This window comes from Podarcis muralis, chromosome 2 (genome assembly GCF_964188315.1).
Source record: "Podarcis muralis chromosome 2, rPodMur119.hap1.1, whole genome shotgun sequence".
Taxonomy (NCBI): Eukaryota; Metazoa; Chordata; class Lepidosauria; order Squamata; family Lacertidae; genus Podarcis; species Podarcis muralis.
In genome coordinates, this window is record NC_135656.1 from 115,977,382 (window position 1) to 115,992,856 (window position 15,475).

The 15,475-nt window shown below is 44.9% G+C and overlaps 1 protein-coding gene across 4 annotated transcripts in view; it reads left to right on the top strand.

The window, feature by feature from the left end:
- Positions 1 to 15,475, top strand: part of LOC114592248 (uncharacterized) — a 33,324-nt gene that overhangs the window by 5,218 nt on the left and 12,631 nt on the right. The window contains exon 2 of one of the 4 annotated variants that reach the window (XM_077921977.1): positions 3,011 to 3,204. The exons of the other annotated variants lie outside the window; for them this stretch is intronic. The gene's annotated coding sequence lies outside the window, so the exon portion shown is untranslated. The remainder of the gene's footprint in view (positions 1 to 3,010; positions 3,205 to 15,475) is intronic. 4 annotated transcript variants of the gene reach the window in all.

Here is a 15,475-nt window from a genome sequence, read left to right on the forward strand (position 1 = left end):
TCTGGAAAATGGTGACTAAGGACAGCGCCGATGCCAAAAGGTGAGGCGTCACATGCAAGGACCAGCGGCCTGGCTTCACTGTACTGTACCAGCACACTGTCCAATGAAAGGAGAGCCTTGACCGTGTTGAAGGCCGCCGTCTCCCGATGACCCCAGGACCAAGGCGTCTTTGTGCTGAGGAGTCGGTGAAGAGGCTCAGCCACCGTGGCTTTGTGGGGCAGGAACATGTTATAAAAGTTCAGCAGCCCCAGCAACTCCATCTTGTTCTTTGGGATGGGGGCCTGCTGGATAGTGCGGATCTTGGATGTGGTCGGGTGAAGGCCGGAGGCGTCAATAAGATAGCCCAGGAACTCTACCTGTGGAACGGCGATCTGGCACTTCTCCCTCTTTACCTTGAGCCCGGCCTCTTGGAACCTGGTCAGCACGGCACGGAGGCGCTCGAACAGCTGCTGGTGTGAATCTGCGGACACCAAGACGTCATCAAAATATGGTACCACGCCCGGAAGCCCTTGCAGGAGACGCTCCATAAGGCTTTGGAAGATGCCAGGAGCCACACTCACCCCAAACTGCAACCGGCGGCAACGGAATGGCCCTCGGTGGGTGACGATCGTCTGGGCTTCAGCAGTGGCATCATCGACGGGCAGTTGTTGATAGGCTTGGGCAAGGTCCAGCTTAGCGAAGACCTTACCCTCACCCAGGGAATGCAGCAGGTGTTGAACAACAGGAACCGGGTAAGCGTGCTGCTGAAGTGCCTTGTTGATCGTGCACTTGTAGTCGGCGCAGATTCTCACTGACCCGTCTGGCTTGACAGGCGTGACGATGGGGGTTTCCCACTTGGTGTGGTCAACCGGCTCCAAAACTCCTTGGGCGATCAGCTTGTCCAGTTGTTCATCCACCTTAGCCTTGAGAGCAAAGGGAACCCGGCGTGGCTTTAGCTTGATGGGGGCGACTTGTGGATCAAAGCTAAAGGAGATGGGCGTACCTGTATATTGCCCCAAAGTGCCACCAAAAACCTTGGCAAAGTCTTTGACCAGACCCTCAGTCTCTGCGTTAGAGATGCAGTTGATGCCAGTGACTTCCAGGCCGAGGGCATCAAACCAGTCTAGCCCTAGGAGGCTTGGCCGCTGACCTTCGACCACCACCAGTCGGAGCAGGCCCGAAAAATCCTTGAAGGCAATCCGGAACTGGCCAATGCCTACCACGGGAATGTCGTTTCCCTGGTAGTCTCTCAGGTGTACGCGGTGAGAGTCGAGTTGCCTTTTGGACACTCTGGGTACCAGTCTTTTGATGGTGCTCCAAGACATGATGGACAGGGCAGACCCAGTGTCAATCTCCATGTCACATGGAGCTCCTTCAATGAGCACCGTGACGTTCAGCTTGTGTCGTGTAGGCGAGTCGGTTTGGCCAATCGTGGTTCCAGACGGGCAGCGGCAGTTGGTGAGAGCGAAACAGCTTTCCTTGGCAGACTGGAGTGAAGACTTGGACTTGCGAGTCGGTGAAGGGGGGGTGTCAGACGGAGCCGATCGGCAGACCTTAGCGATGTGGCCCCTTCTGGAACACTTCCTACAGATGGCGTCTCTGAATCGACACTTGGCACGGGAATGGTTGCCTCCGCAGCCGGCACATTCCGGTTGGCCCTTGGACTTCTGTTGGAACTTCCTGCGCTCCCGCTTTGTCTGGTGCACGTCATCGTCTTCACTGGAGGATGCCTCATCACTGCTGGCCTCTTCATGATGCACTAGAACTGGCTTCCTAGCAAGACACGGGCTGCTGGACTTGCGGATCTCCTGGGCGGAGCGTTCAGCAGCTTCTGAGGCCACAGCGTCCTCAATGGCTTTCTGTAGCGTGAGGTCTGGCTTGGCGAGGAGACGCCATTGCAGATGGATGTCCCGGACCCCGCAGACGATTCGATCCATCAGGGCATCATCTAAGTCTCGGAACTCACAGTGCACTGCAGCCTGTCTGAGGGCAGTGGTGTAGTTGCTGATTGACTCCCCCTCTGCCTGGTTCCGGTGGTAAAACGCATGGCGGGCAGCAATCTTGGACGGCTTTGGTGCGTAGTGGTTGCGGAGCTTCTCTTGGATCGTGTCCCATGGTGTTGCCTGGACTGCTTCAGGTGCAACCAATGCTCGGGCCGTCTCAAACACCTCAGGCCCACAGAGGCTGAGGAATATGCCCCGCTTCCGTTCCTTTGATACTGCTGTCAGCTCGTTGGCTTGGAGGTAGCAGTCGAACCGAGCGAGGTAGGAGTCCCATGATTCAGAGGCTGGCGCAAACGGCGGTAGAGGCACAAGTGAAGCCATGATTCTGATGCCGGAGAGAAGGGCGATGGATGGAACACAGTGCTCTAGCCAGAACGGTCAGCTCTGAATTGGTTCTGTCCATTGATTTCACTCAGTGATTTCGCTCTGTGATTCAGCTCAGTTCAGAGGATGGCCGCATCTGGCTGTGCTCTGATGTCCACCGATCCCATCCTCGTCGCCAGTGTTAAATAGTGGGTAGACATGGCAGACGACACAGCGATTTCTCCAAAGCAGCTCTTTATTTTGTAAGCTGGAACAGAAAACTGAACAGCAAACAGCTCAGCTGGCCTGCTTTTATAGGCAGCCAGCTGTTAACATTGTAGCAACAACAACCCAGGGTTTCCCGCCTAAAATAACTGACGTGGACCTGAGTGAAAACTATCTACAGTATCCCCCCTGCTGGCCCAGGGTGAGAACTTCAGTACATAACAGCATGTATATGTTGTGTCTTCTGGGTTTGTTGTTGTTTTTTTTTTTTTAAAAAAAAACACTACTCAAAGGGTAGACCTTCTATGGAGCTTAAATATTGAGGTGGACCTTAACTTTATTTGCTGGTGGTACTAAGGGGCAAATCTGATTATTTGTTATGTTGATGGTTTCTTGCTTTTTTTGTTGCTTTTGAGGGAAAGGGGGTGGTTACCTGTTTTATTGAAAGCATAATACAGTCATACCTCATGTTACGTCCACTTCATGTTACATTCTTTCAGGTTACATCCCACGGCGACCCGGAAGTACCGGAAAGGGTTACGTCCGGGTTTTGCCGCTCGTGCAGATGCACAAAATGACGTCATGCGCAGAAGTGGCAAGTTGCAACCCGCACATGCACAGATGCAGTGCTGCGGGTTGCGTTCTTTTCATGTTGCGAACTGGCCTACGGAACAGATCCCGTTCGCAACGAGAGGTACCATTGTACTTTTATCGACACTGTGTTTCATGCAATTTGTAAGACTACTCCACACTGAACTTTTTTTCAAATTTTTCAAATTTTCCATTTTTTCCGGAAAAAAGCGGGGGTGGGGGGTGGTGGTTTGACGTTTGTTTCTCACGGCTTCAAAATTCCCGGAAAGTTTACATCTCTACACCCGAAAATTCTCTAACAATCAACGTTTTATTTCTTGCTCAATCAGGAAAACTTACTGCAAGAAATCAAGGAAACTGATCAGAGGTTGAGGTTCGATCTTTGTTTACCCAGATTATATAGCAATGCAGGTCAGACATGCGAGGAACTCAGTGGTATGATCCAACTGTTACCCGAACCGCAAAAGATAGGTGTTTTCAAACCTGAGCTATGTTGGAGTAACTGGACATGGGAAGGGGTTAATTTCCTTCATGGGCATAAATCACTCCTTGGGAAAGATTCAGAGGCACAAGAACAGTCAAGTCAGTTGCTATGGTAACAGTCCAGGGCCCTGGCTGTATAAAGTGATTAATGTATGTCAGCTCAGTAGTGTCTGCTGTTATGTCTTGGATTGCTGAATGTAAGAGCAACGGAGATACTTTGTACTGGTATGTATCACTACATATTTGTATCTGCAAAACCCTATGAATATATAGTGGTGCCCCGCAAGACGAATGCCTCGCAAGATGAAAAACTCGCTAGACGAAAGGGTTTTCTGTTTTTTGAGTCGTTCCGCAAGACGAATTTCCCTATGGGCTTGCTTCGCAAGACGAAACGTCTTGCGAGTTCTTGCGAGTTTGTTTCCTTTTTCTTAAAGCCGCTAAGCCGCTAATAGCCGCTAAGCTGTTAATAGCCGCTAAGCCGCTAATAGCCGTGCTTCGCAAGACGAAAAAACCGCAAGACGAAGAGACTCGCGGAACGGATTAATTTCGTCTTGCGAGGCACCACTGTATTTCTACGTCCAGAACTGTTTTACTGATCATTATCTCCTGCAGCAGTAAACCATCAGAATGTTTTTCAGCTTCTGTATGGTGACTGGTACCGTAAGCAACTTTCACTGCATGGGTATCTCACCCGAGACTCCCAACAAGCTAGCTAGCTTCAAAAACAAACGACTCAGATCTCAAAAGGTGAACATGGGAAGGTAGCTCATCTAGGAGAGACATGTCTAACCCATTGATCGTGGGCTCAGCTCCTTTCCATGGCAACCCAAAAGAGAACAGCATGCTTCTCACCAGCCAGAAAGGTGATGGCTCCAAAGTCAGGCGCAAAAGATGCACGTGCACAACAAAGCAGAAGGAGAAGAAGAAGAAGAAGAAGAAGCAAGCAGATGCGAGACACGTGTGGGGAGGAGGAGGGTGGGGCCGTACGCAGACAGAAAGGCCAGGCAAGAGAGAGAGAGAGGGAGAGAAGCCCAGGCAATGTGCTCCGACTGGTTCCTCAGAGAGAGGAGCTGGTTTAGGGAGAGAGAGAGAGAGAGAGAGAGAGAGAGAGAGAGAGAGAGAGAGAGAGAAGCCTAGCGTGCTCTGACTGGCTCCTCAGAAAGAGAACTTTTGCCTCTGTTTCCCCCCCCCCCCTTAAACTCCCCTTCCCGCATCCAGTTGTCCACCTCCTTCCACACATGCACCCTGGGCGTGCTCCTTGTCCCTCCAATTTGAGTGTTAATTGAGCCTGTATTTGGCTGGTTTGGACGGTGCTGCTGCTGCCCTGAGCAGACGACGCACACATCACTGGCCCACTTCAGAGCTGCTTTCTTTAGCCTGGCCGCCAGCCAGAGGAGAAACAGCACCCGGCAAGAGCTCCGCAGCTCAGCCGCCCTCCACTAGCCCAGCCAGTGATAGGAAGCGTTCTTCTGGGGTGGGGTGGTGTCAGGAATGAGCCAGCTCCAAGTGAAGGTTTGCAGCCAACTGCAGAAAGTAGCCAGGAACTGAGAGGCTTAGATGTTAGTCGTGTAGGGGATCGGCAGCTGCAGACTTTGGCTCTTCCTTTAAAAAGTAAAAATAAATAATTAGCAGTTTCAACATAACAAATTATCAAACCATATAGTCGCTTACATTAATTTTCCCCCTTTCCCCCCTCCCTCCCTCCCTCCCTTCCATCCTTCCCTCCCCCCCCCCACCAAGGACTTCCCTCAGCTCCTCTCTCTGATTTCTCAGCACATATTATTCTCTGCATGTTATAAAGTTGTACAAATCCTTACATTATCTATCTAACATGTTATCAACCAATAAATTTGTGTATGTTTATTCAAAACCTGCCAAGGAGTCCAAGTCATTTTGTTGTCTTTTAGATAATTTGTAAAAAGCTCCCATTCTTCCTTAAAGTCACAGTTGTCCTTGTCCCGCAATTTATATGTCAATTGAGCCAACTCTGCATAGCTCATCAGTTTTTCTTGCCACTGTTCTTTCGTTGGGATCTGCTATCAAGACTCTTGCCGCTGTTGTAGCATACATAAATAAATTATTTCTTTTTCTTGGCAGGTCTTGTCCTCCATTCATTGAGTAATGAAGCTTCAATTGGTGATACCCACCGGGGTGTTTTTTGTTCTATTAAGTCTTTGTATCTCTCCCACACCCTCATTAGTGATCTCCTAATTGTATGATTGTAGAATCCTTTATGAACTTTTCCTTTCCCATACCATAAGTATCCATGCCATCCAAATCTATTATCCTGACCTTCCAAATCTAATGCTTCTTCCTTTTCCAGTTTTATCCAGTCCGTAATCCATACCAAACATGCAGCCTCGTAATACAATTTAAGGTCTGGGAGGGCAAACCCGCCTCTTTCTTTTATATCTGTAAGTATCTTATGTTTAATCCTTGGCCTTTTGCGCGCGCACACACACACACCCGACAAACTTTGAAATATCTTTCTGCCATTTTTTGAGGCTATCATCTTTCACCATTACTGGCAGTGTCTGTTTTCTCTTCTTCCTTCAGATTTTTTACTAATAGCTTAGTTTTATTTCTGTTTAATTTAAATCCTGCCACTTCCCCAAATTCTTGAATCTTTTCTATCACTCTAGGAAGAGAATTTTTTGGATCCTCCACCGTAATTACTAAATCATCAGCATATGCTTTCAATTTAAATTCCCTTTTTCCAGTTTTTATCCCTGTGATCTCCTTATCTGCTCTTTTATTTCTTGCAAGTACTTCCAGGACCAGAATAAACAATAGCGGTAATAGCGGGCATCCTTGTCTAGTTCCTTTTTGTATCTTACATTCATCTGTTATCACCTGATTTACAATTAACTTGGCATTTTGTTCTGAATATATTGCTTGTATTCCTTTTTAAATTTTAGAGCCAAAATTGATTTCTTCAAGCAATTTTTTTATAAACTCCCAAGACACATTGTCAAAGGCTTTTTCAGCATCTATAAACAGCATTGCTGCTTTTTTTTTTTCATTTTTTACCTCCAGGTATTCTATTACATTCAGAATATTTGTTATATTCTCTTGCATTTGTCTACCTGGAAGGAATCCTACTTGATCTTGATGTATGTACTCACTTAATATTTTTTTTCATTCTGGTAGCTAAAATGTTTGCAAATAATTTATAATCATTATTTAATAAAGAAATAGGCCTATAATTTTTTATTTGCATCAAATCAGAATCTTGTTTTGGAATTACTGTAATATATGCTTCTTTCCATGTTTCTGGGATTTCACCTGTTTTTAAAATCTCATTCATCACATCTTTTAATGGGTTTGCCAATATAGTTCACTTAATTTGTTATCATATTTTGCTGTTAATCCATCTGGTCCCGGGGACTTGCCACTTTTTGTCCAATTTATTGCCTCCAACACTTCTTGAGTTATTATTTGAGTATTTAAGATTACCATTTGTTCTTCTTTTATTTTTGGCAGATTACTATTTTTAATATATTCCTCTTATTTTACAGATTTGTTCATTTCCTTTTTTTACAGTTCTGATCAATATTTTACAAATGTTGCTCTTATTTCCTTCATCCTGTCTGTAGTCTTTCCATTTATATTAATTTTATTTATGGAGTTTCTCTGTTCACTTTTCTTCAACTGCCATTCTAGCGCTTTTCCAGATTTATTGGCATATTCAAAATACTTCTGTTTCATTCTTTTTATTTTCCAGCTAATTTCTTCATTAACTATCATAGAATATTGGGTTTGTAATGTTCTAATTGCCTGCTTAACTGACTCTTTATTTGCTTTTTTTGATAATTGTTTCTCCTTTTCCATAATTTAATCAAAAATCTCCTTTTTCCTTTTGTCTCTCAATTTCTGTTTAAATGAATTCTGTTGTATAAACAGTCCACTCATTACCGCCTTGCTTGCATCCCAGACCATCTCTAATTTAGTCTGTTCTTGAAGGTTTATTTCAAAATAATCACCCAAGGTCTTTTTGGTTTTTTCATATTTTTTTATCATCTAATAAATCTTCATTCAATCTCCATCTAAATGAGGTGTGACTTTCCTTTTGTATTTCCATTATCAAATAATTGTGATCCGAAAATGTCCTGGGATTAATTTCTATTTTTTTTACTTGAGGTTCCAACTCTTTGGAGATCCATAAAGAGTCTATTCTTGAACTGCTGTCATAAATATGGGAATAATAAGTGAACTGTTTATCAAACAGATGTCTTACTCTCCATATATCTATCAAGCTTAAGTTTGAGCCAATTCAAAGAAAGTCTTTGTCTTTCTAATGATGGAACTCCATTTAAATCTCCCATTTAAATCATCTTTTGGTCTGCAAATTCAAGTAATTCTGGATTTTTATCTGCATTATTAAGATTTCCTTTCTCATCTTTTTGAATTAATTTGGGTTCTAGTGCAGGATTAATATAACAAACTACTCCTCTCTTTTTGCATTATCTGCTGAGATGAAATCTAATCCTAATTTTTTATTAATTAATACTCTTTTATGCTATTTTGCAATATGTGTTTCCTAAAGACAAATTATATCCAACATTTGTTTTAAAATTACATGTTGAATCCTGTTACGTTTAGCTTTGTTATTCACACCATTAACATTCCAACTTAATATTTTAAGATTGGCCATTGTCAGAGTCACTTACAATATCTGTTTTTCCACCTGTTGCTCCTTCCAGTAATAGCCGCTCCAAAGCAGCTCTTTGTTTTGCTACTGGGTCTTCATGTCCAGAGTTTAGGTCTCTCCTATGTTTTTCAAAAAATTATTTGGCCTGGTATTCTGTTGTCAGCCTATATCTCTTTTTCATAAATGTAAATGAGATCCCCTCTGGGTATTCTCATTTATATTTAATGTCTGCTTTTCTCAGCGCTATTGTCAAGAACTGGTATTTTTGTCTTCTGAGTCTCAATTGAAATGGAATCTCCCAAAAAATATTGACTTTCTGTCCAGCAACCACAAGATTGTCCTCAAAACTTTTCTGAAGGATTGCATCCTTCATTTTTTTTTTTGTTACAAATGTTAATAGGACATCTCCTGGCTGCTTTCTATGCGGACTTTCTCTCGTGCGTATCCGAAAACAGCTCTTCATCATTTCTGCCACCCACTCTTGCCTCTCCCCCTTCCATTCTGCAATTGTCTTTGTAATATATGTTTCTAAGTTCTGTTCTGATTCTGATAGGCCTCTTACCCTCACTGTTTTTTCCCTTTCTCTCAACTGCAAGAGGAGGATTTGATCTTTCAAATCATTTTGTTTCTCTTGTAGACCTCCCACCGTCCCCATAACAACTTTCTGTTCTGCCTTCAAATGTCCTAACTCCTCACTAGTTTTTTTCTAGCTTATCAACTTTAGTTTCTAAATTGTTGACCTTCTCACCTAATTTTCCAAATTGTTCTGTCAATAATTAGATTTTTCCATATCCAAATGCACTTGTTCAGCAAAACTTTTCATTGACTGCACCATCTCCTGTCTAAAGGTCAGTGTCTTCTGTTTTCCCTGCTCTTTCCGTCTCTTCTTGTATGCTTGCCCGTCTCCTGTCCATTGAATATTTCCTTGTTATGACTCCTGCATCTTGTTTTATCCAAGTATTTTTACTTTCTACTCTGCCAAAGTATCAGCCTGTCAATTTCTGTCCAACTGTCAATTTACATCCTTCTTTGACCCAAAGGACAACTTGACACAGCTGTAGCCAATATGTATCCAAAAGAAAGAGAGCCTCTCAAAAATCCAAAGTCAAACTGTTACTAAGTTTCTATAGGCAAACACCATACCCTGCTCCCCATTCACAAAAATTCCCTTTGCAGAGCCTGTCCGCAGAAATCAGAAGCTGACTTCCTTTTTTGCTTCCGTTTCACCAAATCAGTCAATTTACACCTAATTCTTATAATGCTTTATTTGGCTTTTACCTCTAATCAGAAAATCCGCTGCTTATGGTGATGGTGTATGGCTTCGGCAGTAGAGTGCGGTGGAGCCGTGAGCGGACTCAAGCCTCTTCCTTTCCCCGGTGCAGAAACATCAGCCCGGGGGGGGGGGCTCAGGAGGGCAAGTTCCCATGCTCTGCTTGACCTCTAGGACCCCAATCCTCTGTGGGGGGATTTTTGGGGGGGCATCTAGCCCTGGCGCTCACCCCCAAGGCTCTATCCACCAGAACCATGTTGTCCTTTAAGCGGGTGACACGGAGCGCACCACCAATACCTCCGCAGTGAACCAGAAGTCCCATAGGTATTGGACTTTGGCTCTTCCTGACCTTGACAGGCAGGCTGATAAGTAGCTGAGAGCAGGCTAGAACACAGCCAAAGCTCGCAGGAAGCACAAAAAGGCATGAACAGTCTCAGAGATAGCCTCTCAAACCAGGAAGAGGTTGGCGTCATGGTGCAGCACACTGGGCACTCGCAGTCTTGGGCTGGAGGCAGTGTTCTGGATAACAGCAAGGAATAGACGAGCATATTTGTTATGTACTGAGTTGAATAGGATCCAAACTGCAGCAGTCTGATTGGTCCTAGAACAATAGGATCCAAAAGGCAGCAGTCTGATTGGTCCTAGAACAATAGGATTCAGAATGCAGCAGTCTGATTGGTCCTAGAACAATGCAGCAGTATGATTGGTTGGCAGGAAAACCCAATCATGCTCCAGATAGAAGTGAATCCACAACCTGATTGGCTTACAGTAGAATTCCGGAATTAGCCAATCATGTGCAGCCCATTGTGTAAATAATGTATATAAAGCAGATACTTTGAGGGGACATTCATTCATTCCTCCTCACCACTATGAGCTGAATAAAGAGCATGAAATCACTTTGCGACCCTGAGTATATTTCAATATTGATTTCATATTTCAAGTCCTAAAGGAGTTTGAGGAGTCTCTGGACTCATAACCCCCAATGTGGTGGGAATGGGTGATGCCAATCTCTTCCCAAATTGGCAGAAGTGATTGCAAAGTCTTGTAGTGCTCTAATTTTTAATATTTTCATTCATTTTTGCTGAATCAAATTCTGCAAAAGAAAGTGGATTTCCCCAATTCCCATGAGTTGGCTGCTTTTTGAATGGTTAAGATAGTTGAAAATAGATGTGGGGGGGGGAGAGAAAAGGAGGGGTAAAGAGTTAGGGGTGAGATTAGCATCATATGATGCTCAGTTCAGTACCAGAAGGGTGGGTGCAGGGATCGAAATGGTTAAAAACTTTTAGTTAAGCTGTCTTGAAGAGATACTGCTAGACAGAAAGAAAAGGTAGGAAGCAAGCTGTGTTACAGATAAGAAGACATTTGGAGACCTGGAGTGATGGAGAATGCCACAAATCATGCTGTAGAAACTTCAAAGGGAATTGCAGATTAAGCACTTTGCCGTAGCTGATGGTGTAAAATAGGGTTGCAGCAAAGGGAATGAACTGCACATGTCAAAAGATGTGAACTGCTAATTTGGTTCCTGTCCCTGAAATGATGCTTTATGACTAGCATAATGAAGGGGTGAGTTTAAGGATTTTATGATGCCATATCTGTGCTTGTTTGAATCCTTTGTAGTGACTTCCGCATTGCGGATGCCACCTTGCATGGGCAATACAATAAAGGTTCATTGATTCATGCCTTTTGACCTCCAGTAAGGGACACGGATGGCACTGTGGTCTAAACCACTGAACCTAGGGCTTGCCAATCGGAAGGTCGGCGGTTCGAATCCTCACTACAGGGTGAGCTCCCGTTGCTTAGTCCCAGCTCCTGCCAACCTAGCAGTTCGAAAGCATGTCAAAGTGCAAGTAGATAAATAGGTACCACTCCGGCGGGAACGTAAACGGCGTTTCTGTGCGCTGCTCTGGTTTCGCCAGAAGCGGCTTAGTCATGCTGGCCACATGACCCGGAAGCTGTATGCCGGCTACCTCAGCCAGTAAAGTGAGATGAGCGCCGCAACCCCAGAGTCGTTCGCGACTGGACTTAACTGTCAGGGGTCCTTTACCTTTAAGGGAACATACCTTCCAAGTGTCCTGATTTTCCAGGGACACTTCCGGAATTACGAAAGCCATCCTGGCTTCTGATTTGATCCTAGAATGCCCCTATTTCCCCTGCCGGCGCCACCGCCACCGAGCTCGGGAGGAGGATGAGCTAACACTTGCCCTGAGGGCAGAGGATGCAAGGGAGCGTTCCGTTTTAGGGATGCCATATGTCCTCTTTTTTCCAGGACACGTCCTCTTTTTCATGGGATGTAAAATGAGAACCTTCATAGTGAAACAAGGCAAAATCTGCCATACTCACTAGTACCATTAATCACTTGTGAGTCGGGTTGAACAAAGAGTCTAAAGTTTATTTACTGCAGTAAATAGGTTCAGCATGGTCACTTCCACCAAGGCTGAACCCTGGGTCTTGCCCATGGGGGCTTTTTATAGGGTTTACACACAAAGAAATCATATAAAATCCAATCAGAAGCTCCTAGGCATCTGCAGAGTGTAGCTGGCAAAAACCCATCTTGCTTTCAGGCCAGGGGAGCCAGCATTTGTCCACAGACAGCTTTCTGGGTCTTGTGGCCAGCGTGACTAAACTGCTTCTGGCACAACAGAACACCGTGACGGAAACCAGAGTGCACATAAATGCCATTTACATTCCCGCCACAACGGTATCTATTAATCTACTTGCACTGGTGTGCTTTCGAACTGCTAGGTTGGTAGGAGCTGGGACAGAGCAATGGGAGCTCACTCCATCACGGGGATTTGAACTGCTGACCTTCCAATCGACAAGCCCAAGAGGCTCAGTGGTTTAGACCACAGTGCCACCTTGCGCCAGCAAGTGAGTAGCACCGAGTTCACTATTCCTAACACATTATTGGATAGATAATAATAATAATAATAATAATAATAATAATAATAATAATATCATCTTTATTGTCATTACCCCCTCTCGGGGACAACGAAATTACTTGACTGCTCCATAAAAACACTAATTAAAACAATACAGTATAGTACAGCAAGGAAGATTAGATGACTTTCAAAGTCCAGGCTTCCCATTCAGGGCCGAGATCGCTCTGGAGAAGAAGCTGTTCTTAAGACGGCTCGTTCTCGTCTTCATCGTCCTGTATCTCCGTCCTGACGGCAGGAGCTCGAAGAGACAGTGACCAGGATGCGATGGATCTTTTACTATGTCCAGTGCCTTCCTATGGCACCTTGTGGCATAAATCTGCTCTAAGGTGGAGAGTGGGCAGCCAACAATGCTCTCTGCTGCCTTAACAACTCTGCACAACCCCATCCTGTCCTGGGTAGTACAGCTTCCGTACCACACACATAAGCCATAAGTGAGCATGCTCTCAATGGCACAGTGATAGAAGGCAAGCAGCAGTTTCTGCGGAAGATGGTTTTTCCTTAGAATTCTCAAAAAGTACAGTCTCTGCTGCGCCTTCTTCACAAGCCCCCTTGTGTTGACACTCCAGGACAGATCCTCTTGTAATTCAATGCCCAAAAATCTGAACGTTGTTACCCTCTCCACACAGACCCCATCAATCAAAAGTGGCTGGACATTGCTCTTCTGTCTCCTGAAGTCCACCACAAGCTCCTTTGTCTTCCTTGTATTTATGAGCAAGTTGTTAGCTCTGCACCACTCTGTCAGCCGCTCCACCTCATCTCTATAATCCGTTTCACCCTCCCTTTCACAGATGAGCCCAATCACGGTTGTGTCATCTGCAAATTTGACAACCCTATTACTAGGGTGAGCAGCGACACAATCGTACGTGTAGAGAATATAAAGGAGCGGACTGAGTACGCATCCCTGTGGTGTTCCTGTGTTAGTCTTAAGCATATTAGAGGTATAAGGGCCCAACTGAACCCTCTGGGGGCGGTCTGACAAAAAGTCCAATATCCACCCACAAAGTGATAACGGAAGCCCCAGATCTTCCAGTTTAGACATCAGACGTTGTGGTAGAATGGTATTAAATGCCGAGCTGAAATCTAAAAAAAGGAGTCTGGCATAACCCCCCTGCTGCTCCAAATGTGCAAGGACGGCATGGAAGGCAATCGCCACAGCGTCCTCTGTCGATCTTTTCGTTTTATAAGCAAATTGGAATGTGTCCAGTCCCTCTGGTAGGCAGGCAATGACATAATTTCGTACCAGCTTTTCAAAGCACTTCATGATTATAGGTGTGAGTGCTACTGGACAAAAGTCATTCAGATAACGGTTTGCAGTGGGGCCTCTTCTGTGAGCAAACCATTTGAGCTTTTTGTGAATCTTTTGTGAGAGAAAGGTTTTAAGCAGAACCCCAGTCTCTCATTCAAGGGGGCGATTTCAGACCCCCCAAACCCCCTCAATGCCTCAATAGGAATCCATAGTTAAAAGCAGAAGTCTGCAAATGTGTCCTCCTTTTTGCTCTTCAAAATATGTCAACTCAGCTCTCCATAGCTGCTGCCAACTTGATACCCCACTTTATCACTACCCGAAGGAGTCTCAAAGCGGACAACATTCTCCTTTCCCTTCCTCCCCCACAACAAACACTCTGTGAGGTGAATGGGGCTGAGAGACTTCAAAGAAGTGTGACTTGTCCAAGATCACCCAGCAGCTGCATGTGGAGGAGTGGGGATGCGAACCCGGTTCCCCAGATTACGAGACTACCGCTCTTAACCACTACACCACACTGAAAGGGGAGAAGTTGCCACTGCCAAGGCCCAACTTCGTGCAATGCAGGCTCTGAGGTGCAGGAGTAGGGCAGCGACACCCAGGGCAGGAAGAAAGGGGGAGCAGAGTGGAATGCAAGGAGTCTTGATTTTTAACCAAAATGCTATGTGTGCCCGCATCTAATCTTGCCCTTTTCAAAAAACTATTTATTGGTGTGTGTCTTTCTTTTTGTAAATCTACCAAAGAATAAGATTAGATAAATTTGGGGGGTTGAGGAGGGTCAGTTGCAACGGGGTGAGAAATATTCCTATTTTCATCAGGAATGTTGGAGGGGGTGAGGGAACCTAAGATTCCCGTACAGCCTTTCTTGCTCAAGCAATTGCTTGTTAGAGAATTCTCAGTTGTCACTTGCTGTGGCTGGTGGGTGATAAAGAGACTTGGCTGTGCACCAGATCTCAAGTGGAGCTTTCTCCCATCTGCACACTCAACAACCTACTGCTCCCAGGATTCTCTAGGGAAGCCATCATTGTTGAAAGTAGTACAGTAGTGCTTTAAATGTGTGGTGGCTGGAGTGTAGTGTTGGGGTCAGACCTGGGAGATCAGGGTTCAAATTCTCACTCAACCATGAGTTGGTCCAGTCACTGCCTCTTGGCCTAACCTACTTCGCAGGGTTGCTGTGGAGGCGGGGGTTCTTCCTTGGAGAAAAAAGGTGGGATATAAATGCAATTAATAAATAAGATGTGTAAATGTGTGGTGCAGACGTAGGCTAAAGAGAGGAGGGTGTCAAATAGTAATGCTCATGGAGAAAGAGGGGATATTGTTAGGGTGGCCCTAGTTCTACAGACCCTCCAAGTGTCCCTATTTTCCAGGGATATTCCGGGATTTACAGAAGCCATCCTGGTTTCTGACTTGATCCCGGAATGTCCCACTTTTCCTTAGGACGCCCCTATTTTCATTGGAGAAATGTTAAAAAGGTATGGTGTTATGTTACTCCCAAATCAAGGAGATAAGTACCGTACTTTCCATGTATAAGACTAGGTGTTTTTTTTAAATAAAAAATTATGTTCAAAATTGTGGATCGTCTTATACACAGATACAATCTCCCCCCATTTTCTTAAACCGGAGTCCCCCAAAATAGGGGGCATCTTATACATGGGGGTGTTTTATAGATGGAAAAATACAGTAACTATCCACCCTTTAGAAGACATCTGAAGGCAGCCTTGTATGGGGAAACTGTTTAACGCTTAATGATTTATTATGTTTTTATAGGTTGGAAGCTGCCCAGAAGTG